Source organism: Rhea americana, unplaced genomic scaffold, assembly GCF_003343005.1.
Source record: "Rhea americana isolate MKP2758 unplaced genomic scaffold, rheAme1 scaffold_13, whole genome shotgun sequence".
NCBI classification, from domain to species: domain Eukaryota; kingdom Metazoa; phylum Chordata; class Aves; order Rheiformes; family Rheidae; genus Rhea; species Rhea americana.
In genome coordinates this window covers 4313465-4338611 of record NW_028185372.1, presented here as the reverse complement: position 1 = coordinate 4338611, position 25147 = coordinate 4313465, and the positions used below count along the sequence as shown (strand labels likewise).

Here is a 25147-nt window from a genome sequence, read left to right as displayed (position 1 = left end):
AGTACCAAAACTACAACACAATACCAAAGTACATGCAAGATTCAAAGATCAGATGAGAGCAAAAAATTTGAGAAGCCAAATTATGTGTTAATGGAGGGAAACATCTTTTTCCTTGAGGATAATCAGTGGATTCACTGAACACTGAGTTAAATATATACAATATAAATATGTGCAGTACATACAGAAAGTTAATTTTCTTTTGATACTTTCTTACAGATACTAGGAAATCAAACCTACTCTGAGGTTCAACTATTGGCTGACAAAATGCTACTGGAAATCTGCAGACTTTCCTATTTAATTTCCATAACTTGACCATTTGCAAAATGAAAGGTCATGGTAGCCAATCTGATTTTTTAATTTTATCAAAAAAAAAAAAATAGCAAGGACAGCTGGATCTAGGTTTCATATGGGAAGAGTTCTCAGAGCAGGCCTATGAAAAACAGTGTAAAAGAAATCTGAATAAAAGGGAGCGCCACACACAGAATGAGTAAGTACATTAGGCAAATATACTCCAATTATTTAYTTTCTAATTATAAGTTCACATGTCTTCTATGTAACCTCTGACAGTGCTAGTGTGGTGAGAGTAGCAGCATAAATCAGCATCTCCACCCACACAGATGACTCCAWTATAGGTCTGTGCCCCACAGAATATATCACAGATGACGATTCAGGAAAGATTCAGAGAAAAATTTCTCAGTATTAAATGGTAAGCATTTTCACAGGGACTAACATATTCACTTCCATCTCTTGCTGGTTGTATGAAAGCATTGCATCCCTCAAACAGCATCTCAGCAACACTGAGTTCTGCCCATGTCTCCAGGCTTGATCACTGTTACTCATTTGCTTTAAGAATCCAGTCAGACACCCTCGAACAGCTCTGAAAAACTGTAGCAAATCATTTGCTTAGTGAAAGAAATGGAAATTAAAATGCCATCCTCTGCTGTTCAAACTGAACTGAATCAGTACTTCTCTCCTGTTCAAAATCCTCAGCCAAAGTGGCTGAAGTGTCAGTGGGGACATTTCTTCCTCCACTACTAGGACTCATGATGATTGCTACTTTTACTCAAAATTTCACAGGCTTGTCCAAATCTAGACAGCTCACTTGCTGAAGGCATACTTATCTTGGTATTTAATGGCAAAGGAGAAGCAGAAGGGCTATTATCACATCTCACCATCTGCACTGGGTCTATACTAGTGAATTTAACAATGCATGGGAACATTTCCAGGCACTTTGCCCCTGGAACAGCATTTATCCAATTCCCCTGAAATTCAGTTATYTCTGAAGTTAAACTGTTAGCATAATCCCTGGCAGACTATTGGCTTGAGTCGAGTAGCTCATTTAAAACAATTCTGAAGCACAATTTCRCAACGTGAGCAAAAGCAGCTTGAAAGTAAGGAGGTAGGCTACTCTGCACCAGCTGGTCTCAGTGCCAGGGAGCAGTCTCAGGCAGGCTTAATTTACTGGTTAGCTCTGCTGTCCAAGCAACAAGACAGCCATTTCCCACTGCTGAAGACACTAACTTGAGAGGGAGCCTTCATGCCRTACTCAGGCAGCTGTGGTGCAACAGGAGAAACGCCATGCCTTCTCTCTCCCATTCCTTGCTCCCAATAATCCAGTGGCTCTCCAAAAACATCCAAGGATGCTCCCAGGCAGAAATGGATCAAGATTATTAAGCTCATTGCAGAACTAAGCAGTTCTAGCATTAAATGGAACAGACTTTTTTCCTTCAAGACAGACCATCCTCAATATTAGCTTTCTACATGCATAGGCACATAGGACAACACAGCCCCATGCTGACTCAAAGTGGGAAGAAGGCACAAAAGAGGCAGTGTTTTTCCTCTATGTCATGTTTTCTTTTTTCCTTCTCAACAAACACAGAAGGGCTAATTTTAAGTGGAAGTCATGCGATAATGTAAAAGCGCAAGCACAAAATGAGGCTCTGGCTCTCCCATGTTCTAGATTGCTGTGGCACAATATTAGCCCCAGGCTAGATTCATCTGGCCAGCATTAGACTGCCTACCCTGCAGACTAAAAAATATTTTTAAAACAGGTCACACTAACACTGCTGAAACCATAAAGTGAACTAATATACCAAATAGAATAAATATGTATAAAAATTCTATAAACAGGGCGCCAGACTGGGAAACACAAATTATGCAYGACATTCCCATCATTTGCAGAGATCAGTAGGACTACTTTGGAAGTCACTTTATTTAAGACTATAAAAGAGACGTTAATAAAAATATCTACAACAATAATACTGATCTCTTTATAAATGCTATAAGCTCTGTAGAGGGAAAACAGTACAGAAGAAATAGTTCCTACTAAAATGTCCTCTGAAAAACAACCAAATAATGCAGCAAAACAAGCTGAATAAAGAGAATACAAAAATAAGATGTCATATATAATACACACACACATATATATGAGATATATGTGGAATGAATGGATTTATCTAGCCTCCTGAATCAAAGGGATGACTTTGAATGAAGGCGAGGGGAAGAAGAAGGATAAAAGGATGAAGAGCAAGAGCGAGTGTTCAGCAGAAGTACTTGCTGAAAATCTTCCTGACTCGCCAGGATGCATACTTACACTAGGGGAGTGCATGACTGAATAGCACTGCCTGGCTCTGCTTAACATTAGCACAATCACTTGTTGCTGTCAGCAGGGGCTTCTAATGAAGTGATAGTGAAAGACAGTATGGAGGGGACAAAATCATTCTTAACACCTTGAGAAAAACGCATGTTTAAACTGACTACCCACCACAACAGCAGTTGAGCCATTAGCAGCAGAAATGCAGTCTGATCAATAAACAGAAACTATTTATAAAGATCAAAAATACAGAAGTCTATAGAAGTGTAGCAGGGTATCCTAAAAATAACAGAATCCATGTAATTTAACGGAGAATGAAAACAAGGCTTTTTAACACTCTACAGAAATCTTTAAATTTATAACTCTCTTCAGTATGCTATACAATGAATGTTCAAAAGGGCTACAAAACATTTTTCATTTTCTACTATACAAAATACTTTCCATAAAGGAGGGGATTTTTTTATTAATCACATTTCTCACAAAAAGCTAGGGCTAATACACTAGTCTGTAACAATATCTGGGRAAAAAAGTGCTTAATAATGATCATTTTTACAGAGTAACAGATGCCAGTAAAACAAAACTAGGTTGTGAAWTTTATTCTGTCTGTTTTCTCACTACATACATCAGGATAAGGTATCTATACTATACAAAGGTTTAATTTTTAATAGACCACCTGCAGGCTGAGTTGTTTAACTGCACTATTTGTCTCTTAGAACTACAATTGCCTCATCTCCCCACTGTTTGGATTAGTCACTTGTTGAGTGTATGCTGAGCTATAAATTTTAAACCACTCTACTCCTGCGTCTAATTCAGATCCTTTGATCTGAAAAATTATTTCAACTAACTGATAAACTTGCAACAGAAGACAGAGTAGGATTGTCACATCAAAGTAAAGCACGGACGCACAGAATAAAAAAAGAAGAAAAAAAAAAGTCCTTAAAAGAGCACAAATATGCTCTTTTTAAAGAGACACAGTAAAAATCAGAATCCAGTTTGGCAAAAACTGTTACTTAAACTCGTTTCATGGCTGCATCCAACTAAAAATCTCCTGTTAACTTTTCTGGCTGTTTTTCTTATTTCTGACTGTTTTTCTTCTATTTCTCCATAGTATTTCTCCATCTTTCCCTTGTTGACGTACTGTCAGATAAAACTGTGCCAAATAAAGAGGAAAAATGACACAAAAAAAGGAATCCAAAGCACAAATCAAACAACATCAGGCCCTAAAGAGAATAATAATCATATTATAATTAACAGCTAATCATTTTTTCACTAATTTTTCTAGACACTATCATTTTTCAGGTTATTTGTAACAAAATTTATCTTCAACTGACCAGTGCAAGGTGCATGCAAGGTGTATCAATTCATGATTAGGGCATTTTTGAAGTAAAAATGCACAAAGAAGGTAAAACAAAAAGGTTTTCTTTCAAAGCCTTTTACTTTTCAACAATATCTAACTCAGTATTAAGAATCCAGTTACTGAAATATATATGTATATATAGAGAAATGAGAAGAGTGTCACCACTGAAAGATTTATGTMTAGTATTATCCATTATTCCCTGATAATGGCAATCAAATCAGACCGGGAAGGTAGGGATGGGAGCTGTGCTTTCACCCTTACATAGGTTACAGCAGAGCTGGTTAAGATCTGCTTCACAGGACAAGGATTCATCATTACCTGATGTCCGTACAGCACCAGGCAAATATAAAGTACTGATGACTATTAAAACCACAAAGGGAAATGCTTCCCTCTAATGCACCAAGTATTAGTCATGAGACATCTCTGCCTTGTGACTAAACCCCATTTTTCTGYAGTCAACCTGGTTAGAAAATTGCAACTATTTAACACTTACATGACAATAATTCCTAGGGCCATAGTTACATACAAAATAAAAAMTACCAAATGTTTTACAAACAAAAAAAGGAGACAAGGACTTCGAGACTTTTGCTTACTCCATCAACTAAAATAAATAAAAACAGAAAACCAAAGCCAAAGTAATGCTTTTTTTTTTTTTCCTGAACTGATTGTAGCAATCAATAACAAAGTCTCAAAGAACTCTTTTAGTAAAGCCCAGGCCTAGCCAGCAGGTATTACATTAACTGCCATTATCAATTAGAGCTCACTGGAAACAGATTTTATTTACAAAGTAAGAGTTCTGGGAATTCATTTGTRTGTTAAAACAACCTTTGTATTGCTCCAATATGATGTCAGGAGAACTAAGTGCTCTTTCATTAAGTGCAGTGGAACACATTTCTAATGGAGAGCAACTCTTAATATTTTTAGGGAGTTCAGCAGCATCATCTAGTGTGGGATGTACACATTCACGTTAACAATTTCAGAAATGAGATAAAACCCCATGTGTTCATCTTCTCTTCCCTTTTTCTTTCCTCTTAAAAAAGGCAGGATGGCATAAAATGGAGAATTAGTGTAAACCAGACAAACATCCTTCCCACTTATTAAACTTTGCCAACTAACAGCAGATTTTAAACTAACAACTGAATTTTTTTAAAATGTAACAAAGGAAGGAGGCTAAAAGCTGCAAAATATTTCAGCTTCTGAGACTCACCTCACATCATTGGTCCTACTCAGGCATTGATCACTCTATTTTGTGATGGAAATAATCAAACGTAGGAAAAAAAGGACGACAAACATTCCTGATGACTCATTCTTTTCTTTCTCAGTAATTCCTTCCCCTCCCTTTTCCAAATGCCTCCTCCAATAGTTATGGCCATCAGTAATATAATTTATTAAGTCAACTGTACTTTTCAAAAGGTTGCTCTTCAATGATTATAAAACACACAACTTACACTAACGCAGAAATATCACTGTAGCTAAATTCAACTCAAATCCATAAAGGAGGGAAAGAGCACGATTATCTGCATGTCAGACAGCAGCCTAAAGGCTAGCTACCAACGATGAYGCGTTCTGCACATACGAACCCAAACTTGTATTTTTGGTAATCAGGACAGGAAGCATTTCKTTTTAGGTGCAGGTGTCCAGTAAACCTGTATGTAAAACCACATATGGTGACCCATATGTGACAAGGAAATCAATGGCACTGTCCTCCTCTCTTGAGAGATCAGATGGCTCTGGAATGTAGTTAACATTTGTCCAAAGAGATGAAAAAAACTTGCAGATGAAAGTATCAATCTGCTAATGGAGGAGAAAAGCTTAGCTATTACAATTAAAAGCATGCAAAGACATCTCCTGCAATCAATTAAACGCAAGTCTTTCTTTTTAATAGAGGCTATTTATTGCCACTGTCAACATGCCTATAAATTGTAAAGGGCAAAACTGCTTTCCAGCTCAGCGTTTATATCACTGAGAAAGGTAAGAGGCCTTGGGAGTCCGTTGCTTTAATTGTCGTCTAAAGAAAACAGCAGGAAAGCGAAGACAAGACAATTTCTTCACTTTTTAAAAGCAGCTTAACTTTGAAATGCAATTTCTATACTTTGGTAAGTTTGGGATAATGTCCTATTAATCAGGAGGACATCCTCCTGAAATGAAAATATATTGGAGAAGATTCTTGCAAGCAACTAAAATTGATGTTTATTTTAACATGGAAGCTCATTTTTTTGTACATAAAAAAGTATGACTCAGTCCTACACAGCAGTTTTACTATTAAGAACTTCCTGCCGCTTCCGCGTGCTTACAAGATTCTGTATAACATTTCCATGCTAAATTATGCCTTGCAGCTTTCCCTCTTTACTGCCCAGTCATGGAATGAGCTCTTCTCAGATAAATGTACGCATTCTCAGAGAGTACCTCTGATTTTCGACAGTGCTTTATGCTGAAAAAGCTCACTTTAGGATTGAGGCCTAAGTAGTGTCCACAGAGAGAGCAATATGCACTCAACTAATATAAAACTTGTAATCAGTTTGTTCACAGGTTGAAAAAAAGATGTCGAGAACAATACTGTTTCTACTCTCGTTTAAATAACTGAGGCATTCATACACCAACTACAGTGAACAGGATTGTATTGAGAAGTTACTCAAATTGCCAAGTCTGCTACAGGCATGCAAAATTCATGCAGTTGGCTTAAAACTGTGCTAAAAACGAGCTTTTCTACTATTTCTGAGGCATTAACCTTTAGCATTCACATTTGCAAAATTCTGTAGGCAACAAGGAAGGCTACAAACTTTCATCAAAAGCAAACAAAAACATGCCACAATTCTTAAGAAATGAAACGCCTTCAAGCATTCTATAGCACCATGTTTGGCATAAGATCTTTAGGCAGGTGCTAAACAGACAGGGAGGCATCTGGGGAGGTAAAATGAACAAATTAAGCTAAGCTTACCATATGCATTCATCTGTTTTCAGCCCCCTCCCTGAACCCTCTGAAGATGACGTTACCAATAAATAAATAGGATCCATCAGAAAAGAGAGGCTGTACCCACAACCAAGCATTATTTTTAACATTACTGCATTTCACAATATTCAAGTGGACAGTGTCCTTTTTCAGAATCAACCCTTTTATTACTGTCAGTTGGCTGTAGCAAAAATTCACACTCAATGTCCCTCAAGAAGACACCAGATGTCTCTTGAATAGCTTGAACATAAAGGGTAATGTGTTTTGTGTGCCCTCTTCGCTTTGCAAATATTTAATTAAATACAAATAGCATTAATTTTCTTCCTATGATCCATTTAGCAGTTTAAGAAGTTCACTCAAACATACAGGACTCGTTTAAGTAGCTCATGGTGCACAGTAATTATATAAGAGCTGTTACAGTGAAAATGGGATGCAAATTAATTAATGCTGCATGAACAAAACATTATTTTTCTGTACAAACCAGTTCACATCTTCAAAGTCTCTGTAAACCAGCCCTTATAATTTTGCACTGCATTCTGTCCTTTCCATCCCCACATAGACCAGAAAACAACAAATAAAAGATAACTGAGCACCTGGATTGGGAATCCAGCCAAGTCAAAGAACTAGGTTGTTCAATGGGAGCTCACCTGTGGCTCCAGTTTTCAGTACATGTGCAGCTAAGGTCATCTTTAAAGGAAGAAAGAAGCYGTGATGTCCTGAGAAAGGAGACAGGCTGGAAGACAGCGGGGCAAGCTGTGCCAAGGAGAACGGGTGAAGGTCAGAAGAGTCCTACTGGCAAGTATTCGCCGACTCAGTCCCTCCCAGCTCCCACCCCTTTCCATTTGCCCTACAGGCAGAAACTCCTAGCCAACCCCCCCCCCCAACACACACACACACACACACACACACACACACACACACACACACACTTCCTACTTGCCAAACTCCCTCTCTAGGTATGCACCCTATTCTCACATCTTCTCCAGGAGTTCAAATATTTCCATTTCCAGTGCTAAACACCAGTAATGCGCAAAACTTTTACAGTCTGTCCCGTTGAATGTTCTTATAGCAAAAGAGAATGATCACCCTCAGCACAGTTTGGAAACTGTGCTCCCATTTGGTTTTCCAGGAAAAAGCCCTCTGACAGAAATGGGAATAAACAAGAAAATGTGTACAGGGATCATCTGGACATTTCAGGACAAAACTGCACTGAGTGAGAGCAATGGCCCTATGTACCCAAAAGTCAACAACTAGATTCCAAGTATTTTGGAATCTGAACTCAGTATTTCTTTGGTTAACAAAGTTTACAAACCTGAGTTAATGCCAGAGACAGAGAACATTTTCATTTTGCAATAAACCTCAGGGAGAGCAAAAGCTTAGCAAGGTCCTCCTTGTAGCTGACAAAAACTACCGTTTAGTAGTTACATTTGCAATGTTGTATTAGTAGCAGTTGAGGCCAAAGGGGAAACTATACCGTCAAAAGCTTAACTTTGACCACCACAATTATCACCTCAATCTATGAAAAGCACTGTTGGGATCTTTGCTGTCCACAAACCAAACAGGACTTTGCATGTTTACTCTGAAATGGAAAAGGGAAGGGGGAGAGGAAAAGGGAAGGGAAGGGGGAGTGGAGAAGGGAAGGGAAGGGAAGACTCTTGAATCACAGGCATATGAGTGATTATGACTTGGGTATATCCCATGAGTCAAGATAGTTTTCTCAATATTTTATTATATGATTAAATGTCAGAGTGTAAATACTATTAACCAATATAAGGTAAGGAGTAACTGGCTGGAGTGCAGTTTTGCAAAAGAAAGAAAAATTCAAACATAGCTCTATAATGCAATAGGAGTTTGGAGTAACCACAAAGTGAACGTGAGCCAATGCTGCAATGTCATTGTCTCAAAGGCAAGAGTCATTCTGTAACACACTAATGGGAGCATCACATGTGTGACCCAGGAGATTAATTGTTCCACTCTCCAGGGCTTCTGAACACTATGTTCCGTTTTGGGCAGCTCATTCTTGAACCGGTTGTTGACAAACTGAAGAGTGTGCAGAAGACAGCAATAAAGATAAGAAATTCAGAAAACCTGACCTACACCTATGAGAAAAGTTTAAAGAATGGTGTTTGGCTTACAAAAGAGAAGTGAGACATGGGGAAGCAGAACAGAGAAGGAATGAAGAGAAATACAGTAAATCTTCCAGTCTGTAAAAGTTGTTGCAAAGGAAACACCAATCAACAATTCTTCATGCCTGTGGTGTTAACACAAGTACCAACCGTGATGAAGCAAATTCTGATTAAGTTTTTTGAGTAACTTTCCAACTGGGTAATTAAGAGAAGCAAAACCACCCATAGTGTTGTGGAGCCTCCACAGACTCTCTGACAACTCACTCAACTATGCTCTACAGCTCTGTTGTCCCATCTGCACAAGAGGTAACAGTTTTCCTATTTACACAGCAAACTCTTCAGGGACAGGCAGATTAGTAATAAATGTCTGCTTAACGTCTACTACGTTATCATTAGCAATAGTATCATGTCTATCATAACCCTTATCTGACATTATCATCTTGCATAATCAACATCTGGCATTAGTAAATATTCATTATCTTTTTAATCTGTTCAGTGGCATTTCTAGTATCTTCAGAAACATAACAGAAATAGTCTTCTCCATTAAAGAAAACTAGCAGCAGTTAGCACAAGAGCAAAAGACAAAGTTCAAAAAACATATCGTTTTGGGGTGAGGAAAAAAATTAAGTTGACTCCATTTGTATTGAAATATAATTGTAAAGGAGGACCAATTTATTTTAATTTCTAGTCAATCCATAATATTTTATGCAATTCAATGAGACATATTTTTGTTTATTAGCAGAATTTATTTGATATTATTTCTATTTTGCTGGGTTTTTTTTCTTTCAGCTCCATTAAAATCATGCTTCAGGCTGAAAAAATGATTTTTTTTTTTTTTAGTTAAAATATGTTAGAGCAGTCTCACATTTATGAAATTAAACAGCCCCAGCTACTTTTAAGACACCTATAAACTGGCTTGGTTTATTGAAAACTCTATTCTTCCAGCAATTCACTACTTGACTGCATCCAGAGTCAAGCTTATAATGAAAAGCTTATACATCAAAGCACAGAGCAGACTAAATATTTTCATTATGAATTAAAAATTCAAGCACCGTAATATCTCATCAGGCTACATTCAAAATTTCTTTAAAATTTGAGATTTCAGAAAAATATTTTCCTACAGTCATTTTAGCAAGTAAAAAGGAGCAGGTAATAACAGGGAGTGTCAGACTGCAGAAGGCTTACAGCATGCCAAAAAAAATGTATTAAAAGCAGAAGTAGACAACATGTAGTGCAGTCACATGCAACTGTATTTGTTTCATATTGCATTGTAAAATATCCTACCATTCCTGAATGCAGTCAAGAATCCAGTCCTCCAGGGCAGGTATCTTTGTATTCATTTAGCATAATTTACAGAATTGCAAATTATATCTATGACACCGTAATAGTAATCAATTAATGTCACCTGGGGCAAGAGTCTCCCTTCCTATTTACCATAGCAGATAGCGCATACCATGAAAATTTTGCATGTACCATTGAACATCAGGCATTAAACTTAGGTAGTTGAATTAAGATCTTAGTCTTAGGTATTAGCTCATTACAGTCAGTAGACTCTTCAGAAAGGACTAATAATTCAGGCATTTAATGCTTACTTAAACTCTTCTTAATATTAGAACATAGGAATATTCTCCAGTAACTGAAGTCTTGGCCTAGTGACACTTGATATATTGAAAAAGCTTATGATAATGGTGGATATTTATTCACATAATCAATGGGGTATCCAACACACATTTACTTGCCTGACTTCGAACAAACCCAGATGCAAAACAATTAATTGTATTAACACACCTTCACGTATTTTCACTATTTCCATAAAGGCCTAACACCCTCAGAAGCGCAGGCGATGTAAAAGATGTTTACAATATTCTTTCTCTTCTGCTATAAACTGAGTTGCCTTTAGCAGGTCACAATCACAGGAAGGACCAGACCAACTTTTACTGACAAAATAAACTAATTGGCATTAACCTGTACTTTCAGTTAAAGTTCTGCTTTTTTTCAGTATAACAATTTTGTAGATGCATAATAAGGTTTTGGATTAACATAGCAAGTATTTCTTTTAAATAAAAACATAAATCAAAATAAAAAAAATAATGTAAACCCTACTTGTATCATCTAACCAGACCAGGCATCATTAGATCGCATCTTCCATTTGCTGCTAAGGTTAAACCTTGTCCATCCCCGCTTGACTGAAATTGGATTGTAATGCCCTACTTGCAGAGCTCTCAAATCCCTYGTCTCTGGTTAAAGGAGTCCTTGGGTCACCCAATAATGACACCCGTGAACTTGGGCCACGTAGCAGTTGTATTGCAGTCAATGTTAAGGAAGTAGATCCCAATGCCAAAGAGCGTCCCCAGCACAGGCATGAGKCACCAGCTGTCCCAAGGTTGCCTCTAACCCCAGTCCTGTGACAAGACGGACTGTATCTGTCATGTGGGGCTGTCAGAAAGCAGCCTCGTGTCTGATTAAAGTCCACCTGGCTGTGGGCTGCCCTTTCTGATGTCAAGGCATCCCACTACCATGGTCTTCCCACCTCTCCTGCTATCCAACACTTGGGTGACAATGCATCAGCTCACCAATTAGGATGAAACTAGGCCTTGCTGTTGCCTTTTTCTTCAGTTAAGATGACTTTCTTGATTCACATGCAAGCTGATTTGTCGTACACTGGCAAAATGATTTATGCTGACACAGACAAAGAGTAGCAACACAAAGCTTGCTTGGGAGAGAGGGTGCAACCACCTTTTCCAGAGGTGGAAGATTCTCTGCTCAGCATGATCCAAGTGTGAAACTGTGCTCTGAACCAGGAAAGCTGCTCCAGCATCCTACTGATGACCTTCATTTCTGTGCCACAGAGGCCATAAGATTGATTCATTCAAGAGACACATTATGTAGAACATTTTCATGTTTAATCTTTGGCCAGTCTTTTGAAGGTACTTTGTGTTAGAAACTCTCCTAAACAGACTGTATACTTAAATAGATCCAGCAAAGCTGTGTCACTCTACTTGTAGTGACTCTGAAGATTTAACTTCAGATTCAGAAATTGCAGCTCCTTTGAGAAATAACAGGCTTATACTACAGCAAATTGTCAGGACATTGACAGTCAAAAGATGGTTAGAATGAAATTCCATAAAGCAAAGACAATGCCAGCTGGTAAATTCTCAGGTTTTCATTGATATGGTCTGTATTTACAACTGGCTTCAGGAGATTTTTTGTARGTCCTAGCACCAAAGGCCAGAACTCTAAATTCACTTCTGTATACATGTACATTTATAAATTTCTGTGTATAAGATTAGGTAGGTAAACACCATATTTTCCTTTGGTAAAACATGCTACAGGACACAGAATACCTCCAGGAAAAAAAATCATACACTTAAATGCTTTGCAAGTAACCAAATATGCTTGATGACTAACTCCCGGTTGTGAAATGTAACATCTCATTCCGTCATGACAAAATAGTTACTGATAAGGGATGAAGCAAATCACTCCTTCAGAAAGGAAAAAGTTGATATATCCACACATTTACTTCCCCCAAAGTTTTTTCACCTTATGGAACTTGCAGAAAAATTTTGCTTCAGCCTACAACTATGGAGGCATTTCAGCTGTATGCTTAAAATAAGATCTATTTTTCCTGTCTACAAAGCAGCCAAGAAAATGCCAAAAATTAATTAGGAATGAGAAGCATACAATGCCATGTGAGCTGAAACAGTTTTTAGTCTGGAAAATAAAACACTTAACAACAGATAYGGAATGCTTTTGCTCAAGCTCTTTTATTCAGAACTGGCATGACTAATTTGAAAAATAAGAGATCATGCGCCAGCCTACTCTTCAGGAAGAGTTTGGATRGCTGAAGAATTCAAACAGGAGAAGAAACATCAGACTAATCACATCAGGTGTCTATATTAATTTTGCAGAAAGAAAATGACCATATCCACTGAAAGACAGCGCCATACCAGAAGACCATCAGGCAATTCTCCATGAAGCGATCTCCATTCTTGCACACCATTTTCCACTTGGGGAATGCCAGATCCCTGTTTGCTAAAGAGAAAGCTTACAGACATTCTGAGAATCGTGAAAAAATGATTTTTCTCTTGCAGATACATCATCACATGGCAGAGACAGATTATCCATCTGTCTAAAAGGACATACTTACTGGTGTTGCTTGGTTAAGTTTCTCTGGGTTTATGAAAAAAACTGTTTAATAAACATTTGAAGTCACAAACTCGATTTTATGAAAGTATGCTGAATTTTGAGGAAATGCTCAGAATTCTTGTGCATGATAAAACTCAGATTTGTTAGTGAGCAACAGGAGATGTCTACCGACTCCTTGGTTAGGAATTCTCCATTCAGTCTCACAAGAAGAGTTCTCTTTAGGCTCAACTTGCTGATGAACAATGCAGGGAAGTTTCATGATGAAAAAATTTCTTCGTATCACATAACTTGGCAGCAATAGGTTATCCAATGTGTATCTGTTCCGAACAATGCTGGCTGTGTTTTTCAATTACTTAACAAAGTAGCTGTGAAGTTATTGCCCTTTGCCTCACAAGACAGGCGTGCTGTGAACTGGGTCATAAAATAATCAACACACCCAACTCCCAGAAAGGATGTTGGATTGCTTCTAGCAGCACCTACCACCACAGCAACTAAATATAGCTGGTTAACGTAATGGTGGATTTTCATTTCTTTATTAACAAATTGCTCAAGTGTGATGAGCAGCAAGATAACCTTAATAGCCTGACTTCATATTCCACCATGARTCTTTAATTCACGTAAAACTTTCAGTTCATGCTATTGCCAAAGAGAAAGGCTTTAATAAAGGAGATACCTGTTTTTAGATTACTGTAAATCTTGTATTTCAAGGATAATGTATCCAACCCAAGCAAAACCTGACTTTTTACTAATTCCAACAGCACATAAAAACTAAGAGCACAATACACTCAAAACAATACCCAACCACTCACCAAATATTCCACTGATTTAAAGGAGAAAAAGAAAAAAAAAAAGAATTGCTGCAGTGGTTCCACTATGGTTTAGAAGCAGATGCCATAAACACAGTGCTCTGAACATCATCTAAATGTTCACCTCTGGCTGAGGTCTTTCTGAGCTCACTGCAGAGAACACAGTCATGGTGAGAAACATGGCTACATTCCTAGCCACAAGAAGCACAATGCTTCCAGAAACTACTGCTTGGGAAGCTCAGACCAAATCTTTTACTCCAATCCTATAACCTATTCTGCAACTCTTTTTTTCACAGCTACATTTAAATTCCCAAATGTGAAATATGCTGTATGCACTCCTAGAGCTAACAAGACAGATGAGAAACACTTCGCTCATAAATATCATTTCTACCAGTTTGCCTGTCATTCAAACAGTCAGRTAGTCAGTAAAGTATTAATAAACTCCTAGAAGAACTGGACTTATTATTGACTTTGAGCAATTTTTGAAAACTAATCCCCCCAGTGGTGGCTGCTGTTCTCTCTCATTCAGCATCAGCATCTGGCAACAAGGGATTCCACTGAGTAATCTTGGCAAGACTTAGAGAGACTGTTTTGAATTTTCTTCACAACTTCTCAGTGCCTGACTGAATTAGTAATTCAAGATGAAACAACACTATTGTGAGTTCTTCTGATCCCATGGTAATTATTTCTAATGGTCCTCATGGCACTCYGTCTTCACATTTTCCTAAATTTATTACAATCAAATGACTGTCTTCTATACAGTGACATGCTTGGTAATAAAGGGAAGAAAAGCAGCCAACATTTAAAGCAATGTCCATAGATAGGCCTCTGAGATAAGCAATGACCAGAAATTCTARTGACACTACATAAAATACATCCTAAGTTTAAAATACTATCTGCAGAAAGTTCCCTACATATAATCCAGCAAGGTCCTGTTCCACTCGTCTGAGAGCAGTGACCAGGACAGCTTTGCAAGCATCATTTCTCATCCACTAGACAAGACTAGAGGTCTAGGAAGAAAAAGAAGACAGAATGTGAGGAGGGTTGTTTGCTCATTTTTATTGTTTTAATGATAAACAGCACTAGTTGTCTTCTGTACTAACTGAAGTGCTCTACTGAGAGAAAGACAAAGGAATGAATACAAAGAGCATTAGAGGTCAAAAGTCAATGCCCAAAGCCAAAGCTGTCAAAAAGCAATTATTTATAATGCAGAGCATCCAAAAAGTCTGTTTTGTTCACTTCAGACATACACACCTTCAACCTTGACTTGTTATGTTAGAAAAACCTCTCTCCTCTTTTCACACCTCAGTCCCTTTGCACATTCCAAGAAGCTTTGCAACTTAAAGAATCAGTGACAGCCTGGAAGCAGCACCACAATTTGACCTGCTTTTGGTGCTTTTTTGTTCCATTTTGATTCCTCCATAACTGTATTACAGCACCTACAAATGATTGCCAGTCAGCTCCACTACAAACTGCACAAATAAAACAAAACCCAGATTAAAATTCATTTTTCCTCAGAAGATGCTTTATTTCTGCCCTTTAATTATGGTAATGAATGTGGCTGCTTGTTCAGACTTCCTGCTGTTCTGTATTAGCCAGCTTCCATATTGGCCAGTGCCCACATACACCAGCTTCTGCAGCTCTACAGCTCTGTAGAGCTTCTGCAGCTCTTAAATTCTCTTATGCACAAATTTTATCATTTGCTGCTCCTTCTGCACTGGAAACCAACTGGTGAATTCACATACATTAGCACGAACTCAGTCAGAGACTTCAGCTTCTGCTCAATAATCCAAACATTGAGGAATAGGAAAGAAACTGTGAAAGGAATACAAGGCAGATGTACTGGAAGACTAYTGATTGCACCTCTGAAGCTATGATCGCCTTTTCCTTCAGCCATGCATAGTTCAACACTTTAACAAATTGACTTCTCTATGGATTGGCTGGAAGTGGTCCATGACTTCAGTCAAAGACTTCTAATGACACTTTTGAAAAGCACTTATTTGTATTTTTCAGGTGGAGAGTAAGCAAAACATAAAACACATGGAACATACCAATTTATGAGGATGTTAAGAATGTCATAAACACAGCATTTTGCCACTATCCACCAGAGCTACCCTGCCAAGGTACAATCACGTGGCAAGAGCTAGAGATTGCTTACTCACCCTATGAAAGAATCTTCTGTAGATCCTTCTGCACCTTCTATAAAACATGYAATTCAGAAAATCATACCCATAATTGCAAGCCAACTTTCTGTCAGAAAAGATGGAATAAACAAAACAAAATAACCTTGCTTGGCCTTTTATATATTACTATGTATGAAGTTCAAGATGAATTATATACAATAAAGCAGCATACAATTCAATAGTTTGGAATTATAATTCTTCTTTATAGATTATTCTGTTAAAGAATGCTCAAAGTCAAMTTTAAGCACATAAGTTCAGTAAGTTGTGGATCACCATTCTGATATTTGGTTTTGTCAACTATTTAACACAGCTGCTTGTCAGAAGAAAACAAGAAATCCTCAAGTGGAAGTCTTCGCAAGTAAACTGCCTTCTTCCTCATGGTCAATATTGATACTGAYGCAGCAGAGCTTAAAAGGATTCTTTCCTCCTTCCTCAATCTGTTGCTACTTTCCTTCTCTCTAAGGCCAGCTCATACAATTTTTCCAGAGAAAAACGCTTAATAGTTTAATGATTTTCAAGCTGGTAGGCTACTTCAGCAGTACCTATGAAAAAGGCAACATAATTAAGTTAATACTTGCTTTAATGTAAATATGTAACATTTTAAGAGGGCTGGTACATCCACCAAAAGCGTTTTAATGGTTTACAACTTAAATGAAAAATAATTGCTTGACCAAGCATATTCATCTCCTGCTTTCAGCTGTATGATGGTTTTGGCACGTAGCTCAAGAGGCAAAGGAGTCTGGCCACCCTGATAGAGCAAACAGAAAACAGTAAGAACAGATAGCTGTTTRACTTCTAGATCTAGAGGCTACAGCTGAAGTTGCTACTCTGTAGCACTTGTCAATCTGAAAGGGAATGAATGTACCTTTCATGCTAATCTCAAGACATCTGATAAAGGAAGATGTCTGAGATCTAGGGAAGAAAACAAAATAAAAAGGGACTCTTTGTGCCCTTTAAGTGTATTTGTAAGGATATGTCTACATCGTAGGAATAGGATTATCGCATTACAGCCTCTGTCAGAACAGGTTCCTTGATAAGAACCTTTTAAATTTGTTTTTTAAAAATCCAGACAATAAATAATTAGTAAGAGACACCTCTTCTGTTTCAGGCATAAAAACAAATGATGCCAGTCATTTTTATTGATGTCTGAAGCTTTTCATGCCTCAGTACCAGGAATAAAATGAAAACTGCAGTATAAACATATACTATGAGTACCTATAGCTCACATATAGAACAAGTTGCCGAAAGGTATCAGTTGTTAGATGCAAAAATATCATCTTTCAGTTCCCTGCCTTTTGTTAGGGGYTGCTGCATTAGCAGTCTCCTACAACACACTGCAATCAGTATGCATTTTGGAAGTCACAACAGTGCAAGGTCCTTGCAAAACAACTTCCACAGTAGTGAAAACATTTCTGTTGTTACCACAGATATCATCTGGAAAGTGGCATAACTACTATGGCCAAATCTAYAGGACATCACATTTCTAGGTGCAATTCAAGTTACACTTGAGTTTTTGATCACCTTGTGTTCTTTTCCTGTGTAGTCCAACCTCAAGCATCCTTATATAAATCCTTAACATTTAGTCTTAAATATGCTTACTTGATCACTAGTTACATGATTAAYGCCTAGCTTGCACCTTAACATACTGCCAACGAATAGGTAAGAGTCTGCAACTTCAGACTTTCTAATACCAGCCAACGATTCTCCAGGCTTTTGTACCCTGGTCTTTCTATCTGCACATATTTTATTTTCCTTCTGAAATTATTCATAATCTATACACAGTCCCTGGCTTTTGACCCTTCATTCCACATTACCTTCTCTTCTCTTMTGCATGATCTGGCAAACTGAAACATCTTCAGAATGTGTTTCTGCTGTGGAAAACTTATTCCCTGTTCTACTTTGAGATGTCCTGTGGTTAACCATGCTCTCAGCTTCCTTAGGCCTGAAATAATGTTCAAATGGTAGGCTAAAATTCTTTAAAAATTAATTAGATCTGACATTTATATCTTGGTGTACAAAACCGCAGTGTGACTATGGAAGCTGCTGTATGACTACACGTATGTTTTGGTTATGTTGGTCAATGTGAACAACTAGTGCGCAGCATGAAAGTGGAGAGAAGATTTTTTATTATTATTATTCCTAAGCCCAAAATATAGCAYGTTCTTTCTTTCTGATGGCAGAACTTTTTATTTCCATTGGAACCATAAAGATCTGTGAGGCTTCTGCAGACACCACCCTCAGCCTACAGTTGTAGAATGAGAGGGGGGAAAGCACCTGCAGTGTTTTTCAAAATGTTCTTTGTTACTTTAATAACATATTAACTTCTTTATAATTGGGAAAGAGGAACAGAAYGGGCCATAGGAAATGCATGGGCCTGGATACAATAGTGAAAAACATTACTTTTTCCATAATGGCATTATGTGCAATGGTCCATGTCTCCAGGTGGATCAGAGATACCTGTATTGCTTACCTCCCTTGTACATGAGAGCTCTGGCTTTATAGATTTTGACATAAAGCCTGGAAAGTCAATAGTATATAGATCATAGATCACATTCATATAAATATTCTTGCTCTCATCTTTGCTCTGATGCCTGTTAGGCAGGTCCTGCACAACGTTTTTAATTAAATAGGTAAATGCCAACTTTCCTTAATGTCACTGGCTGGCCTTCTGGTAGGTCTGACACCAAAAGCTTCAGCCCAATCAAGCAGTATCCTCTGTAGTTAACACATTTGTATATGCCTTTTGGTGCACAACTACATGCCACCGAAGAAGCGTGCCTAAACTCAATATATTAAGTCAAAGAAWTTTATTTTTTCAAATCTACCTATTGTTTCAGGTACATTAGTTATTCAAGCAAGAGCCTTAATGACAAGCTAGCAGAAGAAGTGGTGCAGACTGTTTCTACAAAAGTGAGTGCTTTTTCTGAATTGATATGGTCACCCTCATTAAATGCACCTTAGTGCTGGGAGATATCAGAGCCCTTCACACAGTTCCACAAAAATAGCCTTCTTCACAGGGCATTCTCCTTATCCCAGGTTACAATTCCTCCCTGCAGTACAGGCTGTCCCTCACCAGAAGAACTGGCCTGCTTACAGGAGGCCAGCAGTGACCCTATCAAGTAACAAGCGTCTCTACTGTGCAGTGCTACCACCTAGCATGAACGAACTCTTCCCTGAGACTCACTGCTGCTCTCCAAAGGTCAAAAATCACACCAAAAACACCCCAAATGCCATCTCTTATTTTCTCTGATCTTATTGCAGCTGTGAACAAGAGCAGTTCATCTGTATGTACTGGGCCCAGTTTAGCACTGGCTGGAACAAGCATAAGTATAAAGTCTGCAAATTTTTGGCTGCGTGCGCTTCAGTTACACACGCTGTTGAGCCAAGAACTTCTGCAAAGGAATTCAGGAAAAAAAGGTAGGATTTCCTACAGTGTGGTACAAATCATTCCTGAAAGCTTCTCTGAAAGACTAAAGCCTCAAGTTAAGCACAGCTAACTAGCTTTCATCTGTGGGCACTCTTATGTRCGGATGGGCTTGTGCAGTCTAGGAGCCTTGACCACACTATATTCTGTAATGTTTACWTAACATTTGACTTAGCCCTTAGAGCTGCTCTGTGCTTCAGTTCAAACTGTAATTTCAAAAACAATAGCTTTCCTGAGGGKTTTTTTGTAAGTAAAAGTTCCACAGGATTCTCTAGACTTTTTTCTTATTCTTAAAAAAAAAAAAAAAAGAGTTATATGTTCTTCTTCCCATTACTAGGCTCAACTATAAAAAATAACTGAATCCAAAGATATGCCAGCTCATTACTTCTAATTAGTTTTCCCTGTCCTTACCCCAAGACCTTCTTTACTCTAGGCAGAACAGATACAGTTTAGTCCCAAATGTAATTGCACTCAGGCTTCTTCAACTTGTATGAAGAAAAGGGCAAGAACCACAATCTGGAAGGAAAATGACCTCCTGGAGAACATCATGCTATCAATCACACTTTCATAGACCTCCTCACTCACTGTTTACAGAATGTCATAAAGTGACATGCAATCTCATGAACAGTCAAAACACCAAACAGTTCAGGCTTTTTCCAGATGAACAGTTCTGACTTTTTTGTGTTCTTAGAGAACAACTCTGAGTTATAAAGCAAGGTCAAACTGTGTTTCTTGAGCAAACACAATTTAATAAGCACTCAGTACGAGATTCAAACAATATTTGCAGTCAAGCGATAATGGGGAGCCCACTGCACCAACTTGTTCTAAGGTAACACTGATACAAACTTCTACATGTATGTGAAAGAGGCAGGTGAAAAAAAGCCAAACCGGAAACATCAGAAATTTGGCTGCTACCTGAGCATCTGAAAGCAGCTGGAAATTCCAGCAGGAATGCAGTTTGTGAAGCAAAGCAAAATATGACAAGTATGCTCCCTTAACTCAGCTGAAATAAAATTTGTCAGTTCTGTCAGTCTGTTTCCCCTGCCCTATAGATCTCTCAGTCAGACCATATATATCCAATCCCCAAGCTCCATTAGGTAGGTTGTTGTTCAGCTGCATCAAGAAAGCTGTGAAGATGAGCCATGTATAGAGTAAAAAGCAAAACTGCTGCACACTGCCCAGACACATAGATATTTGTTCACAGGACTGACTAACAGTGTAGGTAATCTATTTACAGATTACCAGCACTGCATCCTAGAGATCTACCAGAAAGTGGAGACAATTTGCTAGGATTTAAATGAATCTAGTGTTTCATATATACAGTAGATTTTTAAGACTAGAAACAGCCTTTAGATGTTTCTACCTGGACAAGAATAGACGAATATACTTCTGTTCTGCTCAAATGCCAGGCTGGCCAGATCTGAGCCAGCAATGTTACAAAAGCTGGAGTACTGAACTAACATATCAGACTGCTCAGCAAAATAACATCAGGATAATCTGGGGTGCAAGCAAACAGACACTTAGCACTGTGCTGGAACAACTTCTGATTACAGGATTTCTTTTTCCTCCTACCGAAGGACCAAGTTTTACCAATATCATTTCTCCCGAGAGAGTAAAACTTCAGACTCAATTTGACCACTTGGACAATGCAACATGATGGTAAGGAGACAGAAGTGTTATTAATAAGCTAAACTGTGTCCAAATGCTCCACACTGTTATTAGCATTAGCTATTGACAAACTATTGCACAAATTATCCTAGAGCATCTGAAACATTACGTTTGGACTGGTTACTTAAAAATGGAGTACGAACACTGCAATGGACCTATGATAGTATTTAAACAGCTTTTTAAATGCTAAACTTCAAGCATCTCTATCTTTTTTATTCTCTAATATTTACATGGTACTCAAAAGCAACCGTTTACTCTTATTTATAATATGTCTTCATATACAATCTTTGTTCTAGAATGATGAGCAAAAGTCTACTGTGCAATCACAGCCCCAAATCTTTCATCTTAATGAGTATAAGGCTGGTGTAGTACCTCCTTTTCACATATTCTTAATCCCATATCCCACGTTATATATCCTACACAGTGACCTCTGCTGATCCAATGGTCTAACAGGTCTAATACTGCAACACCCTAACAGTATTTTCCATACCTTTTGCATCTCTGTAAATAACCACAGAAAATGTGAGACAGGAAAGTATAATTCCTTCCACGCCTTAAATGCCTAGTCTGTCTCAAAAGAAGTGGTGCTGTGCTTACACTCTAAATTAGAGAGGTTAAAATTTTCTCGTAAATTTATCAGACTCCTATTTCCTCCCATTTACACTCCCCACACCAGAGTTTGCTGTCTCTACCACATCTCCAAAGTTCTCCATACAGTGCTGTTACTTCTCCTTCTACCCAGTGCATCCCTTCCACAAAACATCATTGTTTTAGCCATGTAGCAGTAAAATAGACTAATTGCAGTCTGTATCATTACACAAATACAATTTCAATAACTCAGTGTTACAGGTATGATTTAGAAGATAAGGATGTTTGCACTGTGGTTGGTGGATTTTTGGCAAGTCAAAAGACTAATATGAATGCAATTAGCATGATGACTATACATAGCATGATGGCTAGAGTGAGTTTTAAAACTCATATAAACAGAGTGTTTAATTACTGCTGTAGCTTAGCTACCCACTACATTGATAGTTGCATTATATTCTACCTCTGAAAGGATTAAGGTATCCCAGGAACACTACCTGATTTAGGCAAGACAGCAAACCCCATCCTACTGCAGAACACTGCAGTACTTCGAAATGTTTTCAAATTTTCTGTCAACTTACAAGATCATCAATAAAAAAAACAGAGTTTCAGGCCACAGTTTTCCTTTCAACAGAATAATGTTTTTTTTAAAAAAAAGGTCAATAAAAAAATGCTTAAATGCATTTTCATTTCATAATCTGCAGCAAATGTGATATGGAAAACATCTGTCTCTGTCAGGAGACAGCCTTTACAATTTACTAGGAAAAATCTTCTCGTACATTGAGAAGAACTCTTTGTTAGGATGATGTTTGTTACAGCTCTTGCAAATTAAAATGATGTGTAAATAAACACCCACCTCACACAAATAACTTAACTTGGGATTCATATACAGTAAAGAAAGATCTCCCTTGCAGTAAACAATCCAAGCACAAAGTGTTCCTTCAAGTCCTGACATAAATCTGTTCCTGCCAAGCTAGTATCTTGTTGCGTCAGCTTTTCGCCTTCACCACAATTGTAGTGGCAGCTCTGCTGCCTCTCTGCCTGCTTTCCTCACACTGCCCTCTTCCTGGAATTACCATCGCAATTCTGCTGGACCAAAAATTCATCTTTTCATGAGATCTATATGTGGTGAAAAAAAAATTTGCAAGGTCCTTTTAGCCAAAAGGAACCCAACCATTTAACAAACCCATCATCCAGGGATTCCCATGTGGACTGAATGAACTTGCTATTGTCTTGCTGTTATCCTCACCTTCCTGTTCTCCCCTACATTTATTCTCTATTCTTGGWATTACTATCATTTTTATTATGTGCAATGCCTTGAAAACTTTTAGACAGTTAAGAAAACTTAAGACTACCAATGCTTCAGCTCAGTTGAAAAAAATTTTATCTGCCCGATAAAGCATTTTTCAAAAAAAGAACAAAAAGCATCATTGCCCATTGTACTTCCTCAATGACAAATATTCACAGGTATTTTCTCCAAGAAGATCTGATATTTCAAATAAGCTATACAACACTGTAATGATTCAGCTTGATGCTCCCATTAGCAGCCTAAGATAAACATTTGCTTTGTTAAAAAAAAAAAAAAAAAAAAAAAAAAAAAAAAAAATGTCTGCAGCAAAAAGAAGCTTCCTTTGATAGGAGCAAGGCCTATCTTTAATGTGTATATATATCAACAGGAATGTACAAACAGTCATGGGAAAAGACCCTACACGTAAAAGTTATACAATCAATAAAGCACCAGTATCTATTATACTTCCTCAACCTTTAGACTGSAGAAAAGAAAGGTACCAACCTAGAAATAGGAGAATTACCATCATAGATTTTAATTTTCCCTACTGGAAACAGACACAAGGGACCACATATGGTAACATACGCTRCTTCTGTTAATAAAAAATGTGCAGAATCAAGCTCTATGTCTATGCTACATAGCCAACATTGTGCAGACCCCCAAGCTTACTCTGGTAGCAGTACTGCCATGTTGCAGGGCCCTACAAAGTTAACACCTCTAAAAAAGCAGACATAATGCCTCCAAGTTTACGTATCTGCATGGCACTGCACTGTGCTATGCAGACATGTCAATGCCGGGAGACAACGGAGCAGCTCAGAGTAAYCAAAACAACACTTGACCAGTTAGGCTCCAAATTACTTATGAGGTATTTCCTTTCTATACATTAGAGTTTCAGAAGTTACTTTCATTAATTTGGCATACTACTGCCATCATTTTCTGGCAATTTTAAAAATAATGCCTCAGGAAACTATTGTGAACTGTCTTGTTTGCACATCCTTTATAACTAAAATATACTAAAGTCCTGTATTAAGACAGCAAAGTTGCAATTCTAGTAATACAAGACAGAGAGACACTGCATTCCCATTTAAACATTTTAAGCTGTTCTGACAGCTTTCAGTAATATTCATATTTATCACTGAGAACCACAAAACATTTMAATTGCAATCTGCTCTAATCTCAGTATTTAAAATAGCATCTTTTAAATAAACACTCACATAAACTTAACAAATCTGCTCTTACTCATTCTATTTCTGATGCATTTTCACTACTGATGTGACTAAACAATGCTATAATTAACAGTTTTTCAGATTTAAGTCAAGTACCTTTTTATCTGGTGTCTAATTGCAATTTTTCCTGCCGGTAAATACTTGCTTAAAGTTTCACAGGATGTATAAAACAGAAGCAAATTCAAGTCAAATTTTTAAAGTTGTTATTTCTGATTTAACGAAGAACAGAAAGAAGATCAAATGTGCCTGTTTACTAGTCAAAGGAGGAAGAAATTGCAGCAATGACCGAACGTATCAAGCTGACAGAACACTAGGTTCTCAACGAGATACTCGCTGAAAAGATACGGACTGTAACGCACCTCCGCACGCTGCAGCGCTAGAATTAGCCCTGTGGCGATCCACAAACATCACAACGATTTGTGTGTGTGTGCGTGAGAGAGAAAACACTCACTAGTCTAACAGTAACACCTCCTACTTCGTATGTTGCTCATACGCTCAGAATATTCGATTTGCAGCGTTCGTTTTAAAAACACCCTGTTCGGTCTTGCTTCCTGAGCAATACTTACAGCAGACCCCACGCTGAGACACGCGGTCAGTCACTTATCCATAGCGTGGAAAGTTAAAAAGGGGGGAAAAAGAGGAAGGGAAGAGGGGAGGTGGCAGAAACTGGAGTAAGCCACAGGGCAGAGGTGCTCAGAGCAGGTCCGCAGCAGCCGGCAGCTCCGGTCTCCCCGCAGAACAGGGCCCGCGCAGGACCCGCCGCCCCCTTCCACGCAGCTCCCCCGCGCCGCCCGC

At 38.1% G+C, this 25147-nt stretch overlaps 1 protein-coding gene across 3 annotated transcripts in view; it reads right to left on the bottom strand.

The window, feature by feature from the left end:
• Positions 1–25077, bottom strand: part of GHR (growth hormone receptor) — a 130128-nt gene extending 105051 nt beyond the window's left edge. For 2 of the 3 annotated variants that reach the window (XM_085326385.1, XM_085326380.1), the window contains exon 1: positions 7548–7634. The gene's annotated coding sequence lies outside the window, so the exon portion shown is untranslated. Of the gene's footprint in view, positions 1–7547; positions 7635–24918 lie in introns of those variants that run through there. The other variant, XM_085326381.1, reaches the window with a different exon arrangement.
• Between the last annotated feature and the right edge of the window lie 70 nt (positions 25078–25147).